Source organism: Ambystoma mexicanum, chromosome 6q (genome assembly GCF_040938575.1).
Source record: "Ambystoma mexicanum isolate Mex_15411 chromosome 6q, UKY_AmexF1_1, whole genome shotgun sequence".
Classification (NCBI taxonomy): domain Eukaryota; kingdom Metazoa; phylum Chordata; class Amphibia; order Caudata; family Ambystomatidae; genus Ambystoma; species Ambystoma mexicanum.
The window spans coordinates 26481616-26502560 of record NC_090937.1 but is presented as its reverse complement, the minus strand read 5'-3'; positions in this window follow the sequence as shown (position 1 = coordinate 26502560).

Sequence of the window (20945 nt, the reverse complement as noted above, 5' to 3'; positions counted from 1 at the left end):
AGCAATTAGTTAAATTTTCAGGAATGTATTCCATTTTGAACAACATGGTCTTTTCTAGGAAAATGTGTAGAAAAAATGTATTTTAAAGAAAGTTGGGCCAGTAGCATTTGTGAAGACCATCAGCTACACTGCACACCGAATCATCGAGGTGGCACACATTAGCGCAGAACCTGCCATTATTATTACCAGGGGGTCTCTAAAGAAGAAAGTTTGGTCAGCCACTCAGTCACTGCCAGCAGAGCCAGAGAAATTAGGCAATAGCACATGTTTGGAAGGGGGAAGCCCCACCCCCCTCAGGCACTTTAAAGTAAGGTGAGATGCATTTAGGGAACTATGATGAGCCAGGGGGAGAGGGGACAGTGAAAGGGACGCCTTCCCGCCCAGCATGACCCTATGCTGATATAATCAATCATAGTGTATTCATAAGTGTGGCCCAAGGTGCGGGCGACATCGCTATTTTGTGTAGATATTAATAATCCTAGGTAGAAGAAAAGGCTTGCACAGTATATGCGGCAATGCATGCCCTAGGCCCAAATCCACGAGGGTACAGAAATCTCAAGTCATGCCCCAGCCCCCAAGAGACAGTTTGCACCTCCACCCACCACACTGTTTATTCATTGTTCTTGAATGTGTTGCAAAGATGTGTCTTTCACCCAAGAAGAATGTGCCCCACAAGGCCGCGATCAGAGGCCGGCGCCTGGTGTGCATGTTAACTCACTTTGGCCAAAGCATAAGCCGGCCCATTCCCAAATGACCACGAGTTATAGCCCATATAATTGACTGAATCCTAAGATCCCCGAATTCCATGACACCAGGTGCCCTTTGACCACCAACCCCAAAGTAACAAGCCTTGAAATGTTCAAAGAAGATGGTTTATCGATGAAGCGACAAACATGTGATTTGTATTGCAAAGTGCTGGGAGTGAAACATTTTAGTTCAAAATTAGAGCGGAAACTTTGGAGCCGGATGGCGCGGAGGGAGTGTGTGAAATGTGTGGTTGAAGAATAGAGTGTCCCAGAACCTCCTTTGTGTCCGTCTTAAGGCCTGCAAAGTGCGAAGTATGAGTGATAAACAAGCTGTATATTAGGAGAATAATTAATTTATTTTCTTACCTACTTGAGAAGAAGATGAGCTATGCAGCACTCACGTGATGGAAGACGGACGGACTGGTCTGGGACCAATAAACTGCCATCCCATATGGATAAAGGCAGCACCTGTATAGGGTCCATCCAATCAGCCACCCTGGTTTTTACTGTATGTTGTTGCATCACTATGACTCTGTGTACCTTTAAAGGTTTCTGCTTGTATAACTTGTGTCAGAACGTTCTTAGCATCAGAGTTCTTTGCTGTTGATCTCATCTGCTCATGAGATTAAATGTGTTATCCTTACAAGATCGACTTGGGCCTCTCTTCCCTAGCGGGTTGTATTCTCTCTGGTGTGAGCGTTCAGGGGCGTGCCTTCACACATTTAACTGCAATTTGCAAAAGAGGGATGGTGCATTGGCGGGGGCATGCACCCTGAACTATCGGCATATATTTGGCACTATAACAGTCGGCACCTTTCTTGTCAGTCAGTAGTTCACAGTACTGAGTAGTCTCTCAGACAGTCAGCAGGGGCCAGGCTGGCCTACTACTGGCACACTGTCCTCACGTCAGAAAGCTGCTAGTGCTGGGCTGGTCATGGTGGCGTGGACGTCTGGGACAGGAGTCAGACACACGTAGGCAGCCTCCTGCAGGCAGGGCAGGGAGGCAGACACAGGCCATGGCCACCACAGCCATCGGATGGTCGTCGTCAAAACAAATGCTTGCTAAATGCAGGCAGTGGGGCAGCATTCGCACGAGCCCAGAGTCACGAGAGTCACGAGGGTAAATCATAGCATGTGCATTGCTCGGCTCATGTGCGACTCGTGATAGTCGAGCGCCGCCATGCCCACTTGTGACCCTGACCCGACCCCATCCACCTTCACAGTGCCTGGCTGGCTGGCCTGCTGCTGCAGGTGCAGCCAGCCTGCACATAGGGTGAAAGTAGCCTGATGAAGACGAGAGAGAGAATTTCATTTACATCAACCGTAGTGGAGGTTTTGCCGCTCTATGATTTGCACATAACCTTGCCTAGTGACAGCACTGGCCCTGGTAATGGATAATGTTATGAGGTGTTATACATTAGTTTCTTTTTCTTTCTTTTTTGTGTGCTTAAGTTTTTGTTTACCAAATGCACAATAAAGATTAATAAAATATCAAAAACATATTTCCAAGAGAAAGATCGTTGCACAAAACCTGATAGCTTTTTAAAGTGGTTAACATTAATTGGACATCCTAGATTCTAAATCCATCGACTCTTATAAAGACTAAAGGAAACCTGCATCTGTTCATTTGTATGTCCTAAACAAAATTCGGATACTTGCAGAGAATAACCTTGCCACAGGGAACAAACTTTTCAAGCGCGACATTAGGTTTCTTAACTCTACTAAGCATTTCGAGGCTGAGCAATTTTTTTTGGTGTCTTCATCATCCAGTTTATTTCAGCTCACCTAAAGCTTTCTTTAATTGAATCACAAAGCACTTATTCTAAAAATAGGTAATGGGCTGCGTGAGATATGAGGGTTGAAGAACGATCGTGCTTTTTTGCTCATAGCACGGACTTACATAGTGAAGTAGAGTGCCAACTATGTGTATCATGAAACGCAGAGAAAATAATCTGGAAATTCCAACTAACCATTTACTAATTGTTTCTACTGGATCCATTTGTGCCATGTGGGGTTGTGAACACTCCACATATATTCCTTGAACACTCCACATATATTCCTTGAACACTCTACATATATTCCTTGAACTGGAAGAAACAAAGCAAATTCTACTAATTAAATATGAAATCAAACTCAATGGACATCAATATTCAAGGCTGGCTCAGCAGATGTGCAAAGCATATGCATGCACACCAGCCACTGGATCTAGTTGGAATCCTTTCTATGTAGGTAAATGGAAGTCCACCTAAGGAATTGCTTTTGAGGCTGCGCTGATTAAATGGTGCCAGAGCACATAAACTGCATGGGTAGCAGTGTTAATGAGCAATTACTTTTTCAATGGATTATCACCATCGCGAATCACACAATTGACCTGATTTACAAAAAAAAGCGCTAAGGGCGTGCCAAAGTGTTAGCGCGTGCGTTAAGATTGCGTGGCTCATATGCATCGCACAGGGAGAAGTTTTACTGAAATAAGTGCACGCAGGAACCTGCAGTGCAAAGAAAACACGCCCAAACCACTACCCCAGTGCAAACCAAGATCCGACTGTAGAAGACTTTTTTGTGTGCAATGTGAACCGTGTCAATAGATTCTGCAATAATGATTTAAAAGTGCACTATGATTACTCGCAAATAATCACCATTACTTCCACCTAGAGCAACCATTCCTAGTCCCAGTAAAGCCACAAATTTGCCCTCCCCAAATGCTAATGGCACCTCCACCCACTATTCCTAATCCCTGTGCACCCACCAATCTGCGCACCCCAAATGCAAAGTGCACCTAGACCCATTATTCCTACTCCCTGTACATACACCAATCTGCACTCCACAAACATAATTCCACACCCAGTCTTCCTACTCTCAGTACTAGCACCAACAACAAGATGCACATCTAATCCTCGAGGCTCTGTACCCATTCTCCCACCTCTCATGAAAAATAGTTGACATTACACCAAGCACTATCCTTGCACTAATCTTAACTCAGAGGCACATGAGTAGGTCTGATACACTCCCAGAGCACCATGCTAGACAACAATCTTGCTAACTGTTGTATGGATGTGTCCTCCTTTTCCCTTGCAGACAGGAACACAACCATTGCCGTGCATAATAACTACAATACTTGTGTGCTTTACACAAAAAAGTCACAGCTGACAACAAGACTGTCAATGACAGAAGAAAGACCAGTACCCCAACCACTCCCAAAGAACTTTGGGAGTGACCAGTGCTGTGCACCATGACCAACCAATATGCAACATATCTTCTGTACCAGAAGAGCACACCCTGAAGTGGAGCAGCCTGTTCTTGAGTTTACTGCAAAAGCCTCAGAGCAACCTGGAGGGCCGAACCAGCTGAAGCTCCCTGCTCACCCAAAACAATGTGGTTGCTTCTTGTCACATGCATCTTGAACAACCAGCAAAACTATTGCACAGAATGTTATCCAGCATTACACTGATTTGTGTCCTTGCCAAGCATGTCACTGTGCAGGACACAAGCAACTGCATAATGCTGGACGAAAACCAGATCTCTGGAGAGACACTGTCCGACTCGAACTGGAGATCACCAGTATGCTTCTGCACAGCTGCCGGAGAGCTGGAGCCTCATCGCTTGCACCTCGAAGCACCCTTCAGCACCACTTCACGTCTTTTGTCAGTGGCATAAACCCGACTTGGCGTGACCTAGATTGAAGCGTCCTTGGGACCGGCCCGATTTGCATCACTTCAGCTGGTGAACTTCTGCAAAAAGCACCCTCATTTGCCCCTACTCAGCACCCACCTGCTGCCAGGGCTGCTTTGAACATCCATGCATGACTGAGCCTGATCTGTTACCATCAACTTTGTAACCTGGGTCTAATTTGTCAGCACACCAACAACTGAAATCAGGTACTGTGATACTTACCTGCCCACATGGCCTATTTGGACCCTACAGACGGGTTAGGTCATGATTACACATGTGTTCAAGCAAAAAAAGCATCAACTTTAAGCACCTTACCTACCAATACTGGTATTCTAATTGAAGTGCTACTTACTCCTGTCTGTTGCATCTCATCTGTCCTGTTCTTTGGAGTGGGAATGTCTAGTAATCACTTTTAATTAAAATCTTAAATGTTGTTTAAAAATAAAGTGATCATATTTTTCAAAAAACCCTGATTGGGTATTCATTTCATTTTGGACGGTGATCCTGTGTGGTTTGGGTCACTACAGGTTCACATTCACACCCCTCATGAGAGAATAGCCTTCCCTTGGCAGCGTTACCAGAAGAGGTGAAGGAGGTATATCATTTGATTGTCCCTGTTTACCTTCATGATTGTGTGGTCAATACGTTTGTAGACGTGAGAGGGCAGACTTGCCCATTTAGCCACTACTCTCCCTTGTATACCAGTGGGGCACAATAATAATCTACACAGCTGTGTCTCCCATGATATTCACTATGTACACATCACTGACTCACTTCATCCGAAGGCACTTGTGCTGATGTCTCCATGCAATCACCTGTTACACATGTTGAGCTTGTCATCCTTAGGCACACACGCATTTGCCCTACAAATGTCGGAGGGATGTGTGGGGTGTTACACATGCATTGTTTGCCACTCTGGTCAAATGTACATCATGGAAGGAGGAGGGTAGCACATTGAATCTGAACACCTCATAGGATATGTGACCCCTCATGTTGCCTGCCTTCAACCCATATGTCTTGTGGAATGGCAACGTCACACAAATATACATGCAAGTTCAGAAGGCACACCAAATAAGATATGGTAGCACACATTGACAGTCTCACAACATGCTACTCTCCAGGTAATTCAATGCAGCCAGGCAAAGCTACTGTTTTACCAATACTCCCATATCCTTACCACATTTTTATGAAGGACCTGCACAAGTTTGTACCTGTCTTCATCTGCCTTTGTTCAAAGGGGGCCTTCTGTAAATAAATGGGTCTTCCAATTTCATTAAGTAGCAACCTAATATGCAATAAAGGCTCAGTGCTGGAAGCTTGCTCATTGATCGAATATATTTAATGAACCATCATCCAACTTTCATGTCATCATAGCCAAGGAAATGTGATGTGGAAGAGTAATCTGTGGGTGAATATCAGAAAATGCACTACTGCATTTGGTGGAAAATCCAGGAGCTAGGTAGGATTCACACATTCAGAACCTGCCTGTCACTGTACATAGATGATGACGTGTGCACTTGATGTAACCTGTCAATACACCCTCACAACAACCACTACATCTGTATAGATACCAAGGCCTCTCTATACTCTGTCTTACACTGTTTCAGTGTGAAGTGTACACACTCCATGCAGTCAGTCAAGCAATGAAGAAAAACACACATCGGTTGGATGTCACCCAAAAACCTCCCTAGGCGGATGTGAGAACCCTGAAGGTGTATCACCTGCTAGTCCACAGAGATCTGTCATCCAGGTGGCCAGGACAAGTCCATCGCTATTGGATCCAGTACTTGGGGGTGGACCAGTGGGGGAGGATCACCTGGAGGGGGATCTTCGGGAGTGGAAATGGGACACTGAAGGGGAGGAAAGGTACCCCCTTCCTTATAACACCTTTTCATCATCCTACCCTGTTAGGAAAGATTTCGTAATTGTAGGGAATTTTCCTTCCATGTGGCAACCCCTAAACTTTTTGCTATTGTTTTTAAACTGGTTCTTGACTTTGCCAGAGAAGTACAGCCTTCTGCCGCACTTCTCTGGGCTTTCGCTCCTTTCTGACGGGGAAACTGACATGCCCTTAAGACAGTCAGTACCGGGGAACGTGGTTTCCCGTAGTTTCTTTTATCGTGTCGCAGCTTTAGTGCAACACGACACAAGAGGGCACTGTAAGCTAAGTTACAGCTCTCTTGGGTCTCTAGCCTTCTACAGGCCCTAGATACTCTTTTAGGAATGTATTTGATCGGTGCAAGTCATTCAGGGACTCGAATGGTGGCAGCGATCGTATTGTTTATTTTGAGCTCCTTTTGGCGTTCTGAGCACGTTTTTGCACTGAACCCAAAATGGTGGCCTGGCTCCCAAAATGGCCAGGCCGCGAGGCTCCTTTGTCTTGTCCACTGACCGTCTTGCTCCCTTCACCTTCCCCAGGTCCGGCGACCCGGGGCCTTCCTTATTTGGGCATGTACTTTCCCGCGAAACGTGGTTGCTTTCGCGGGCTTCTACATGTCGTTTGTGTGCCTCCAGGGTGTGGGCTGGGATGTCTGGTCCCAATACACATCCTGGGTGCCAGAGAGTCTAGGGTGGTGTGAATGCCTGGGACCACCGTGGTCCGTGATTGGTCCACGTATGGTATGTGTTTTGATGAGCAGATCTCCCATTGGCTCCCCTCCGTTTTGGCGCGAAGGGAACCGTGGATAAGAGGGAGCTGGAAACACCACTGCCATGTCGATCTCCTGAGTTCTCACGAACGAAGGAATACAGGAGCCAAGTATCCTGCAACTACGAGGCTGGACCGAGGAATCGCTGGTGACCCGCTGAAGGAATCCTCCTTTGCACTGCTGTCGTCCGGAGAGCCCCTGTCCTCCTTTGATCGAACCAGAAGGCCTGTACTGGTGCTTCGACCTTTGGAATAGCAGGAACAGCTATTCCCGGCATCTTCAACCATCTCCCGCCAAGTAAGCCTTCGGAAGCGTCTCTGGGCCATCCAGTTGACTGACCAGCTTACAAAGGAGTTTGGCTCTGCAACCGCCGCCAGGTTGTGTTGTATTGCGAGTCCTTGTCCCTCTCCCACGCTTCGTACGCTTGGCGTTCCCAGGTCTGAAGGGAGGAGGGTTCATTTGGCTCGAATACACACGGCCGCTCCGTTGTCCTGTGCGGCAACAAAACTGTGCTGGTTTCGTCGATTGGGACGTCTTTTTGCTCTACACGACTACGAGGCGTTCCCTGCTCTTCTGAACCTGCCAGCTGCTGAAACTATCGTGGAGAAGCCTGGGTCTGCTTGCTTCGGGGACCGGTGAGTAGTATATCTAGGATCTGGTCGCCCTCCTGCAGTATCCCATTGCTTTTCCCTGCTGTGTAAAAACAGCACCCTTTTGCCGCGCTCCTGCTCTGCTTCTGCCCGCTGTGGAGGCTGCGCTTGAGTTGCGGAACCTGTTCTTCTTCTGCTGTGCACTAACGTGAACCGCCTGACTTCCTCCGAAGAGCTTCCCCTTGTGCCCGTCGGCACCGGCGTGGCAGGTACTTTGAGCACAAGGCTCCACTCTTCGCAGGGCTCGGACTTCCATCTAGTTAGGTGCCTATGAAGGCGAACTGAGTCGAAAGCATTATCGCACTGCCTGTTTTCCTTCCCTGGCAGGTGGACTACATATTTCGTGCTTTAAACGCTTGCGACTGTGTATTTGTATATATATTGTGTTGATATGGTATGTGTTGGTTTAATATTGTGATATTGTGATTTTCTCGCTACGGTCATTATTTTAAAGGCCTTAAAATAAATGTGTATCTATTTTTGATATAACAACTGTTTGGAGTAGTTTGTTAGCGCTCTTGCTTTGTGTGCTCATTGCGGGCTTTCAGTCACCCTCACCCCTCTTGAGACCTAGTCTTGACCGCCGCGATCGCTACCTTGATTGGTCTGGCTTGTCCAGAGGTTACCCTGTTCCAAGTAATTAGGTTGGCCTTCTGAACTTCTGCGCCACCAGGACAGAGTTCAGAAATCCGTCTTAACAAATTGGTGTACAGCGGTGGGATACGACTGAAGGTATCCAGTGTTGCGCTCGAACTAAGGCATTTCAGGTTATTCCAAACAGTACACGTAGTGAATTGTTATAGTATAACTTTAAAAAGGCCATAGTCCAATCAAACAGTATGGAAACAAGTACGTTGTTAACTTTAAATGCTTCCAAATCAGAAACGCTGAAAAAGATGTGTGCGGAGAGAGGTGTTTCCTCTCAAGGCACGAAATTGGAAATGATCCAAAGAATCGTGGCGTGGCAAGAAGCGCAGCTTGACGCTATTACTTCTGAGGACAGTGCGGAAGGTGGTGGGGCTGCTCTCACTGGTAGAACCGACGGTTCTGCCGCCTAAATGTTCCACCGCGACCACGAGGACGGGGAGGATGTAATGTCTAATGTTTCCTCTGCCAGTGTTGATGGGGAGGCTATGCTTGAATTCAAGAAGCAAGAGCTGCGGTTTAGGCAGCAGGAGCTTGAATTCAGCATAGCCAAACTAAAAATCGAACAGGCAGAAAAACAAAAAGACAGGGATCACCAGTTGGAACTGGCCAAGCTTCAGGTTGCAAATGGATCCAAGGGTCCTGGACATGGGTCTGGGGCTTCCTCTCATCCACGGTTTCCAAAAGATCTGCTCAGTGTGTATGAAGAGAGGAATGACATTATGGACTGGCTGAATGCGTTTGAGTATGCATGCGAGGTCCAGGAAGTTGACAATGCTGATAAGATTGCGTGGTTGCTCAGTAGACTGCCCCATTCTGGCTGTAGTGCCATTATGGAAATGTCGAAGGCTGAGCGGGCTGATTTCGCAATGTTAAAGCAGACTCTCATTTTAAAGTTTGGGAAGACTCCAGCCCAATATTTAAAGCGTTTTCGAGAGTATAAGAAAAAGGAAGGTGGTACTTGGGTATCTTATGTCGCTGAATCTTTGAAAAACTTAACTGGCTGGGTCGAAGGCTATAAGGTTTCTACCTTCGACGGCATGATAAATCTTGTCATGCTGGAACACATTTTTGCTTCTTCTTCCCCGGAGCTTAAGCAGCATTTGGCCGATTCGAAGGAGATAGATCCTAAGAAGCTGGCCATTGCAGCAGACTTAAGGGTGTCACATCGAGTGTCCCATAAGGACAAAACTCATCCTGGTAAGCAGGAGGAGGGGAAAAAGTCCAAATATATGGAGGGTGGGGAATCTGCTAAATCTTCTTCCCAAAAGGGCCACAAAAAGAAAAACAAGGGTAAGACACAAGAGAACTCACAGGGTAGTGGAGGTGCGCCTCCGAAACAGAACTCTGGTTACAATAAGCCTCCCTACGTAAACAGACCCACTGGGGCTTGTTTTTCTTGTGGAGCAACTGACCATGTGAAGGGGGATCCCCGTTGTAAGGTTAGACCTTTGGGGGTCCACTCCGCTAATCTGGCCTTCTCCTCCTACGAGGAAGAAGAGATTACAGGAGCATCCTTCTCCTCGGACTCATTTCCCAGCGGAATAGAGGCTGAGGTAGTTTTAGTGTCCCTGGGTTCCTGGGAGCCTAAAGTCGCAGAGGCTTATGCTAGGATTCCGGATAATACCAAGCACTACTTTAAAGACAGTGTGCTGATCAATGGAGTGGATACTCCAGCTCTTAGGGATAGTGGGTGCAGTCGAACTGTAGTGGATTCTACCTTGGTAGACTCAGAGGAAGTTGCCAGAGCTACTCTGATGCCCACTAAGTTGGCTGACGGCCCCCTCCGTATGTTTCCCGTGATCCCTGTTAATCTAACTTTAAATGGTACAGCAGTCAGGATTCCAGTGAGCATTCAGAGAAACGTCCCGGGAAAGGTCTTATTAGGTAATGATCTCAGAGCTTTAGGGCTCGTAGGAGACACTGCCGAACGACCCTACACACGGTCTCAAGCACGGGCAGCATTGGCCAAGTCCAATACGCCGCCCCAGCCGAAGGGGAAACCCAAGGCGAAAGGAGTCTACAAGTCAAGACGGGGGAAAGAGAATATTCCCCCAAGCTCGCCTACCACTGCGGTGGAGGAAGTTGGTCAATCGCCCGAGCCTGACGAGGAGGTGGCGATGCCTGAAGTATTCGACCCCAACGATCATCCTGAACTAAAAGACTTGTTAGTTGAAGGAGGTCCTGATAGGGACGAATTCAGTAAAGGCCAACGTGAGTGCCCATCTCTGGAAGGCCTAAGGAGACAGGCCTGCTCCCAGCTTGAGGGTGAACCTCCTGGGATGCATAGGATTTACCAGGAAGGTGGACTCCTGTATAGTGAGCCCACAGAGTCTACAGGAGGAGACCATAGGAGGTTGGTGGTTCCCCTTGCTGTTAGGCCCTTCCTCCTGCAGTTGGCGCATGTCGTTCCCCTTGCTGGTCACCTTGGTATGAGGAGGACCAAGCAAAGGTTATCCATGCACTTCTACTGGCCCAAGATGGGGGAGCAAGTAGAAAGTCACTGCAGGAGTTGTGCCGCCTGCCAGTTGTCTGGTAAGGTTGGCGCGACAATCCAAGCTCCGTTGGTACCGCTCCCAGTTGTGGGGGTACCATTTGAAAGGGTAGGGATCGACATGGTTGGTCCCCTTGACCCGCAAACATCCTCGGGCAATAGGTTTATCCTGGTGCTGGTCGACCATGCAACCAGGTATCCTGAGGCCATCCCATGGAAAACTGTAACTGCCAAGTCAGTTGCAGAAGCTTTACTCGGCATATTTACTAGGGTTGGCTTCCCTAAAGAAGTTGTGTCGGATCATGGCAGCAACTTTATGTCGAAGTATAGGCAGGCTATGTGGAAAGAATGTGGGGTCACCTACAGGTTCTCTTCCGCATACCACCCCCAGACCAATGGTCTGGGGGGGCGTTTCAACAGTACGTTAAAGAGCATGATTGGGGCTCTGGAGGAGCCTCAGAGAAGAGAATGGGATCTTCTTGTTTCATGCTTACTGTTTGCCTACCGAGAGGTACCACAGGAGGGTGTTGGCTTCAGCCCCTTCGAACTTCTGTTCGGTCATCCCGTACGGGGACCCTTAGCCATCGTCAAAGAGGGATGGGAGATGCCCACTCCCCCTGTTACTACCAACGTAGTTGATTATGTGCTAGGGCTCAGAAAATGGATGGTACTTCTGATGGGTTTGACTAGTGATAAATTGAAGGCAGGGCAAGCGCTGGTGAAACATTGGTACGACCAGAAAGCTTCCCTCATCAACTTTACACTTGGTCAGCAAGTCCTGATCATGAATCCCATAAGGCCTCGAGCTTTACAGGACAAATGGTCAGGCCCTTACCCAGTGGTGGAGCCCCTGGGTGAGGTTAGCTATTCAGTGAACCTTGGAAGGCCTGGACAGGCTCTAAAAGTGTTTCACGTGAATAGGCTGAAGGCTTTCGGCCCAAGCGTCGAAATCGCAGCACTGCTACTGGCTTCAGACGTTGAGGAAGAGGAGTCTGAACCTCTCCCCGACCTGTTCCTAAGCAGTCCTTCAGAAAGCTCTTTTGAGGGTGTCCGAGTGGCCCCTCACCAAAATGGACAAGGCTCAGTGGTTTACCTTGGACATGAAGTAGGTGGAGGGAGGAGACAGCCTCTACTCAGTCAGGTACAAGCAGTACAAGACTGGCCTACCCCCACTACGCAAACCCAAGTGAGAGCCTTTTTAGGACTCACGGGGTATTACCGCAATTTTGTGGCAGACTATGGTACCATAGCTGCTCCTCTGACTGCCCTCACAACTCCGAAGAAACCCAAGAAGGTAACTTGGACCGACGAGTGTGAGAAGGCCTTCAATGGCTTAAAAGACTCCTTGTGCCAGGCCCCTGTCCTAAGGGCCCCTGATTATCAAAGACCTTTTATCGTGCAGACGGATGCCTCTGACACTGGGATAGGAGCTGTACTATCACAAGTAGATGAGAAGGGTAAGGAACACCCTATCGGTTTTATTAGTCGCCAGCTTAAGGACAGAGAGCTCAGGTGGTCCACGGTAGAGAAAGAATGTTTCTCTGTTGTGTGGGCCCTAAGGAAGCTGAGGCCCTACTTCTATGGGACCCACTTCACTGTGCAGACTGACCATAAGCCGTTAAAGTGGCTAATGAACATGAAGGGGGAGAATCCAAAGTTGCTTAGGTGGTCCATAAGTCTTCAAGGCTTCGACTTCACTATTGAGCATAGGCCAGGTGTCCAACATAGCAATGCTGATGGGTTGTCCAGAATGTTTAACCGACCTGAACAAGAAACTCATCCAGGGGTGGATTAGTTCCCCCTGTCCATAGTCTGGGAGGGGCGAGTGTTAGGAAAGATTTCGTAATTGTACGGAATTTTCCTTCCATGTGGCAACCCCTAAACTTTTTGCTATTGTTTTTAAACTGGTTCTTGACTTTGCCAGAGAAGTACAGCCTTCTGCCGCACTTCTCTGGGCTTTCGCTCCTTTCTGACGGGGAAACTGACATGCCCTTAAGACAGTCAGTACCGGGGAACGTGGTTTCCCGTAGTTTCTTTTATCGTGTCGCAGCTTTAGTGCAACATGACACAAGAGGGCACTGTAAGCTAAGTTACAGCTCTCTTGGGTCTCTAGCCTTCTACAGGCCCTAGATACTCTTTTAGGAATGTATTTGATCAGTGCAAGTCATTCAGGGACTCGAATGGTGGCAGAGATCGTATTGTTTATTTTGAGCTCCTTTTGGCGTTCTGAGCACGTTTTTGCACTGAACCCAAAATGGTGGCCTGGCTCCCAAAATGGCCAGGCCGCGAGGCTCCTTTGTCTTGCCCACTGACCGTCTTGCTCCCTTCACCTTCCCCAGGTCCGGCGACCCGGGGCCTTCCTTATTTGGGCATGTACTTTCCCGCGAAACGTGGTTGCTTTCGCGGGCTTCTACATGTCGTTTGTGTGCCTCCAGGGTGTGGGCTGGGATGTCTGGTCCCAATACACATCCTGGGTGCCAGAGAGTCTAGGGTGGTGTGAATGCCTGGGACCACCGTGGTCCGTGATTGGTCCACGTATGGTATGTGTTTTGATGAGCAGATCTCCCATTGGCTCCCCTCCGTTTTGGCGCGAAGGGAACCGTGGATAAGAGGGAGCTGGAAACACCACTGCCATGTCGATCTCCTGAGTTCTCACGAACGAAGGAATACAGGAGCCAAGTATCCTGCAACTACGAGGCTGGACCGAGGAATCGCTGGTGACCCGCTGAAGGAATCCTCCTTTGCACTGCTGTCGTCCGGAGAGCCCCTGTCCTCCTTTGATCGAACCAGAAGGCCTGTACTGGTGCTTCGACCTTTGGAATAGCAGGAACAGCTATTCCCGGCATCTTCAACCATCTCCCGCCAAGTAAGCCTTCGGAAGCGTCTCTGGGCCATCCAGTTGACTGACCAGCCTACAAAGGAGTTTGGCTCTGCAACCGCCGCCAGGTTGTGTTGTATTGCGAGTCCTTGTCCCTCTCCCACGCTTCGTACGCTTGGCGTTCCCAGGTCTGAAGGGAGGAGGGTTCATTTGGCTCGAAAACACACGGCCGCTCCGTTGTCCTGTGCGGCAACAAAACTGTGCTGGTTTCGTCGATTGGGACGTCTTTTTGCTCTACACGACTACGAGGCGTTCCCTGCTCTTCTGAACCTGCCAGCTGCTGAAACTATCGTGGAGAAGCCTGGGTCTGCTTGCTTCGGGACCGGTGAGTAGTATATCTAGGATCTGGTCGCCCTCCTGCAGTATCCCATTGCTTTCCCTGCTGTGTAAAAACAGCACCCTTTTGCCGCGCTCCTGCTCTGCTTCTGCCCGCTGTGGAGGCTGCGCTTGAGTTGCGGAACCTGTTCTTCTTCTGCTGTGCACTAACGTGAACCGCCTGACTTCCTCCGAAGAGCTTCCCCTTGTGCCCGTCGGCACCGGCGTGGCAGGTACTTTGAGCACAAGGCTCCACTCTTCGCAGGGCTCGGACTTCCATCTAGTTAGGTGCCTATGAAGGCGAACTGAGTCGAAAGCATTATCGCACTGCCTGTTTTCCTTCCCTGGCAGGTGGACTACATATTTCGTGCTTTAAACGCTTGCGACTGTGTATTTGTATATATATTGTGTTGATATGGTATGTGTTGGTTTAATATTGTGATATTGTGATTTTCTCGCTACGGTCATTATTTTAAAGGCCTTAAAATAAATGTGTATCTATTTTTGATATAACAACTGTTTGGAGTAGTTTGTTAGCGCTCTTGCTTTGTGTGCTCATTGCGGGCTTTCAGTCACCCTCACCCCTCTTGAGACCTAGTCTTGACCGCCGCGATCGCTACCTTGATTGGTCTGGCTTGTCCAGAGGTTACCCTGTTCCAAGTAATTAGGTTGGCCTTCTGAACTTCTGCGCCACCAGGACAGAGTTCAGAAATCCGTCTTAACATACCCCATAGGATATTTAGAAGCTCTACCCCCCTTTCTAACGTGAACACTTTATTACACTGTGGAAGACAATGCACTAACACCAGAGCCGTTTACCTGACACGTCCCAACACAAGGTCAGGCAGAGTCAGGCAATTGACAATAACTACACACAACTGACGTCCCTTCCCCTTCCCCACAGGGATAAACGGCAGAGCACGAGAGCACACTTTGATCAAGGTCAAACGCACAAGGAAGCACCTATTCCAGGATGGCAGTTCATACGGGGGAGAAATGTGGCGAAACCTGAAAGGATGACAAGGAGGGAAGTGCCCTTGCCCCTTTCGACCCAGTCCCGCAAAGCATCTGTGAAAGGAATCATAAGACCGGGAACCACAGCGGGTGTGTGGTGTAACAGATACAAACATTGCACACCCCCCCCGCACTGATAACCAAGGCTGGGAGACGTGCTGGTTACCATGGTACCATCCTTCCCTCCAGAGACAAGAAACGCCAAGGAGTTCAGTACAGCCGGTGAGTCGGCAGGAGAACCAATAGTAAACTGGACTATACTGAGCGAAGTTTGCAAACGGCAACATGATATGAATTGAAGGAACTTGTGAACAATGAACTTTTGTGTTACTGAACTTTTAAGACAGCCCACAGAAAAACCAGCTGCAGAGTTGTCCGGTGCCATGTGGGACCTCATTCAAAAGACTCTGGCTGGTCGTCTTTTGTCGAAACAACAAATACCGTAAAGCCCTAGAAAAGCCTGACGTAAGAGGTCAAAGTGGTCATACCATGGTTGAGTAAAACCCCTTGTACAATTGAAAGTCTTTGACACGTTGTCAAGAGGAAAGCTAAGGGAAATGAATCCTGCATTATGATAAAGAAAAGTTAATGGTGTATCTGGCAAATGTGAACCTGGCTGAGGGATGCCTGCAAGTCGGGGTGAAGCATAATAACCCTGTGAACATTGTGTTGACAAGAGTGAACCCGGCTGAGGGATATCCACAGTGAATGATTGCTTAGAAAGACATTGAGACTCATGAACATTACAGGTTAAAATATAAAGAGTGAAAGGCCATAGTGAATCCAATAGAGGGAAGCTAACATTGTCAAAAGGATCGGAGCGTGGTTAAGTGGAGTCCAGGGGTGAAGAGTTATTACCCAACGTAAAAGATTATGGAAAGGAACTTTTGTTTTATTATTGTTGACACATCAGGCCCTCGGAGGCAAGAGACTTTGTATGAAAGAGGCTTGGCCAAAGAAGGTCCTGATATCGCTGAAAAGAACTTGTGCTGGAGAAGCCCAGTGGTGTGTTGTGCTCAGGAGTCCTGCCTTGTCCCATGTCAAACATGTGGGTAAGGGAGACCCCAGCTATACCATCCTGACTTATCATTTTGTGAACACTTCTTCATTTTCTGGTGAACATTATCCCACAGCATTTTGTAACTTAGCGGTAAGGATTGACAAACTTTTTTTTTAGTATAGGCCCTTTTTTGTTTGACAAAATGCCACTAGGACTACCTTCTTATAATTTGATGGTTGTAGCTTGCTCCCATCTTAGATTTATGTTTAGATTAGGCATTTCTCACCCATTTATACAGTTTGATAAACACCATTGTACTGTGATCAATTGTGTCTGTCTTTACTGTTGCCACCATGAGTATCTTACACAGAACACCTTCCAGTTATCTGTGCATGATGCCAACCAGAGGTGCACAAGTATCAGATCCTCACCTCTGGCTTAGCCTACACTCCTCTTGAGGACACATTAATTACATGAGACAGTGTAAGGGCAACTCAGCAGGGTGTGCATACACACTGATGCATGAAGGATCAGATTTAATAAACAAAGTGGAACATGTACAAGGAGTGCAACGTCCCATCTTTAAATGGCCATGAGAATAAATTCATTACAGGACAAAGCATCCCATGAAGAATACCACATCCCACACTTATAAGACACTCATTCATGTAAACTTAAATCACTCCACACATCTGTGGAAGTGGATGATGTGCATGGTGGAACAAATGTTGAGAGAAGAACGTACATACACCAACACATTATGGCAACTATCACATGTGACACACAGTCATGCATGAAGCCTTCAATGTCAGTTGTCACACTGTGTGCAATGCACTCAACTTTGCACAAAAAGCGCAATTAGACAGCACAGCCATCCACAAAACACACACTGAGCAAGACAGTGCTCACCACAGTGAATTGTCACAACATCACAGAGGTACCAACACCCTCACTGGCAACATCCCAATACCCAACACCTATGTAAGTCACACAAGACATGTGTAATGCCTTTAAAAATTAAAGTGTCATCCTTGAACACACACCTATATCAAACACACGATGAGAACCTTGCATGAGTAATGGGGTCATTCACACCAGCCACATCTCCAGATCACATGAATTCTCAGTGCAACATTCATGGGTACTGAAAGGTACAGCTAATATTGAACAGCATAGAAAACCATACATCCCAACAGCCAACGTGCATGACCACGTGAACATATGTTCAAGAAATGCAATGTAAGACAGCTTTGACTACCACGATGATGAAGCACAATGAGAGACCACCACTCTTAAAAACATACAGCTAAATAGAGACACACATGACTGTCTGCATACAACAAAAACAGACCTACCTATCCAATGCACATGCATCAACTACATGAATGTACAAAGAAGGTCAGAAGGACCAAAATAACATATTTTGAGTCTAAAGTGCATGACTGTGAGCCTTACACATGCATTCAGCACACACAGTGTATGTCGGCAATAAGCACATGTAAAAGACTCATAGTTACATAGTGACCAGATGCATGGACGTATGCTTCACAGGAACTTCTCAATAGAAAACTATGAGCTGTTGAATGTGGATTACCAAATCCCGAAAAGCATACGGCATGAGAACGCTGAATCCAATTCTCACAACAGCCTAGTGTGACATGCACAGCAAAAGATGATTGCACACAGACATCAGTATCAGAGAATGTGACATGCACAGCTAAATGAAATAAAACCATCAAATAGAGTGATTGTCAAACATAACTATATTAGGAAGCATATAGAATATAAATCTGGTAAAATAAATATTAGGAAACCTCCTTTTCAAAAGAAATAATTTGCATATAGAAAATATATGAAGTCAACTATGTAAAGTCACTCAACTCCAGCTCAAGGTCCACCAATGCCTGGGCCAAGGCTGCATGTCCCTCAGACCCCACCTAGCACATGCAGGCTTTGGTGGTGTTCTGGAAAGCTGCAGGGACTCCCTCGTTGCACGTTCACATTTTTCTGAAGCTCTGTGACTCTCCTCCAGTGTGGAAGCCTGTACCTGCTCCATTCTCCACCAATGTTGCAGACCTGGCAACTGCCTCTGCCATTGTCTGCTGCCTGTGCTCGTCCGGCTGCCTCATTTGTTGTACCTTGTGTGAGGTCACATCCCGGATCCTCAGCCTTGCTCCTGCCTTTTATGCCTGATGTTGAATGTCCTCTGCCCAACTCTGGCCATCAGTCTCCAGTAGGCCTGCCTTCTCTGGCGCAACAACTCCTTCTGCCTATCAGCCCTATTCTGGTGCTGGTACTCCATCTGGTATGATGATTGACTCTTGGTGGGGAGTACTAGACCACCACATGCCTCTTGTGCCATGTTTGTCCCACAGGCTTGTTCCTCAGAAGGTACCATGGCAGACTCTGGAACCACCTGAACTGCCTCTGTGGGCACTTCCACCTACACCAAGGATAATGGTACCTCCAGACATACTGAAGGCGGGACATGGGCAGAGGAGCCTGAGATTGTAGGCAATGTGGAGGCTGCACTTGTGGGTGCCTGGGGCACAGGTGCAGAGGAGGAGGAGGGGGCCATTGTTGTTGCCTGTAGAATGAGGCTCCCGGTCAGCATTGCATTTTCTAGTTGTAAAAATAGGTGCATCCCTGCCCGTGATGGCTCAAAAGCTCACCACAATGCATATCAATGCCTCACAGGCAGCTTCTTGCCGCCCATGTCCTGACAACAACAGTGGCAACACTGCATTGCGGATAGCCTCATCGGCTGTCACTGCAGGTCTTGTCTGTGTAGAGGCATCAGAGAAGGTGGGTAGTCCTGCAACAGATGGGTCTAGGACAGTATGAAGAGCTGACACCTCCACCGTCCTTGACTCTAGAGACAAGAAAAGCCAAGCAGTTCATCACTGCCAATGAGTCGAGGGGAGAGCCAATAAGAAACCGACCTGTGATGAATGAAAGTTGCAAAGTGGCAGAAAAGTGAAGTTGAAATAACTGTTAACAAAGGGAAAACCAGCTGCAGAGGGGTCCAACACCACGTGGGTGCTTATTCAAGAGACTCTGGTTGATCCCACGTTTGATAAAACTACCGATACCAGAAGGCCCTAGGAGAGCGACAAGGAAAAGGTCAAAGTGGTCAAAGCAGAAAAGGAACTTTTGTTTATTATTTTTGGAACACATCAGGTCCTCAGAGGCAAGAGACTTTTTTTTAGAAAAAAGAGACTTAACTACCAAAGGCCCTGATACCTGAGAGCAGAACTGTAGTCTCGTTCTGGGAAAGCTCGGGCTTGTGCTGTGCTCTGGAATCCCGCCTTGTCCCATGCTCAAAATTTGGGGAAGGGGGTTGACCTGGCTCCCGCATCCTGACTTATCCTTTGTGAACACTTCTTTCTTTCCTGTGAATCCTATCCCAAACCCTTTTGTATTTAGTTGTAAGAACTGGCAATAGGTTTTTTCTAAGTATAGCTCATTTTATTTGACAAGACACCACTAGGACTGCCTGATTATTATGTGATGGTCATAGCTCAGTCTCATCTTAGATTTAGGTTTAGATTAGGTGTTTTTCCAACCCGCACACACAGTTTAATAAACACTGAACTGTGACCACTTGGGTCTGTCTTTACTTTTGCCACAATGAGTTCCATACCAAATGTAAATGGTGGGCTGACACCTCACCTCATAATTTAACTACATATGTCCTTCCATTCAAATGCAACTGTGAAGACATGCAGAAGGTCAAAGAATCCTTGAATATGAACGGTTTATGCAATGCCCTTAATGCCAGCAGGATACTCCACAAGATCATAGTGGTATCCAAGGTCCCTTTATGACTATCCTCCCCATCCCACACCAAAGCACTTAGTGATGCTCTCTCTGACCACTTCCACAATACAGATAGATAAAGAAACCAGAGAATTGCCTATGATTCTCTGCGCTCCCACCCCACTCCCATGCACCCATGTCTGTGCTCTAATACCCAATCACCACCCACTTCTCTTCCTACTCTTCCATCTACCATCCTCATTTCCTTAAACTACCAGCCAGCAGCCACCCCTCATGATCCCCCGGAAATAGCTGCCATCCATTCCTTCAAAAAGTCATCCTTTTCACCAGGTGTGCCAGCAGCATTGCAAGATCTATCATTAACACATCCCTCATTTCAGGTACTTTCACAGCAGTTTTCAATTGATCCCACGGCAAACCTCTGCTTCTAAATCCCTCCCTTGAACCAGACCTACCAGCCAACTACAGACCTACCTCAAACAACTGTCAAATTTCCAAACTAATCGACTGAACATCTTACACCCAGCTATGCAATTTCACTGAATCTAACCCCATCCCTTAGCCCACTCAGTCCAGGTTCGGACCCCTGCGAGGAATGGATTCATGCCAAGCCTTCATCTGGGATGAACTCAAAGAGACCTCAAACTTGGATGTTTGTGTTGCACTTATCCTTCACTAACCCACAGCAGATATTAACACCATTCACCATCGCACAAATGTACACATGGCTCCTTTCTCCTCTACTATGCTTCCTTTCACCAATGGAGTAACATAAGGCACCTGTCTTTTACCGCTGTACTCTAACCTCTACATGTGTCCCCTCCCGGCTATTGACTGTTCACAGGGCCTGTCTTGCTACAACTATGCAGATGACACCAAAATCATCGCCAAGAGCCCAAGGGACACCTAGAAACCCACAAACCCACACCCGACCACACCTCATGCATCACATGAATCCACCATTGTATGATGGCTAACCACATCCTTCTTAACCATGGAGAACACTGTAATCATGATCTGCATGAAGACTGCCCTATACCACCAATCCACTCTTTGTCCATCCTTCTTCGGTCCTCCCACCCCTATCTCCAAACCAGTGAAGT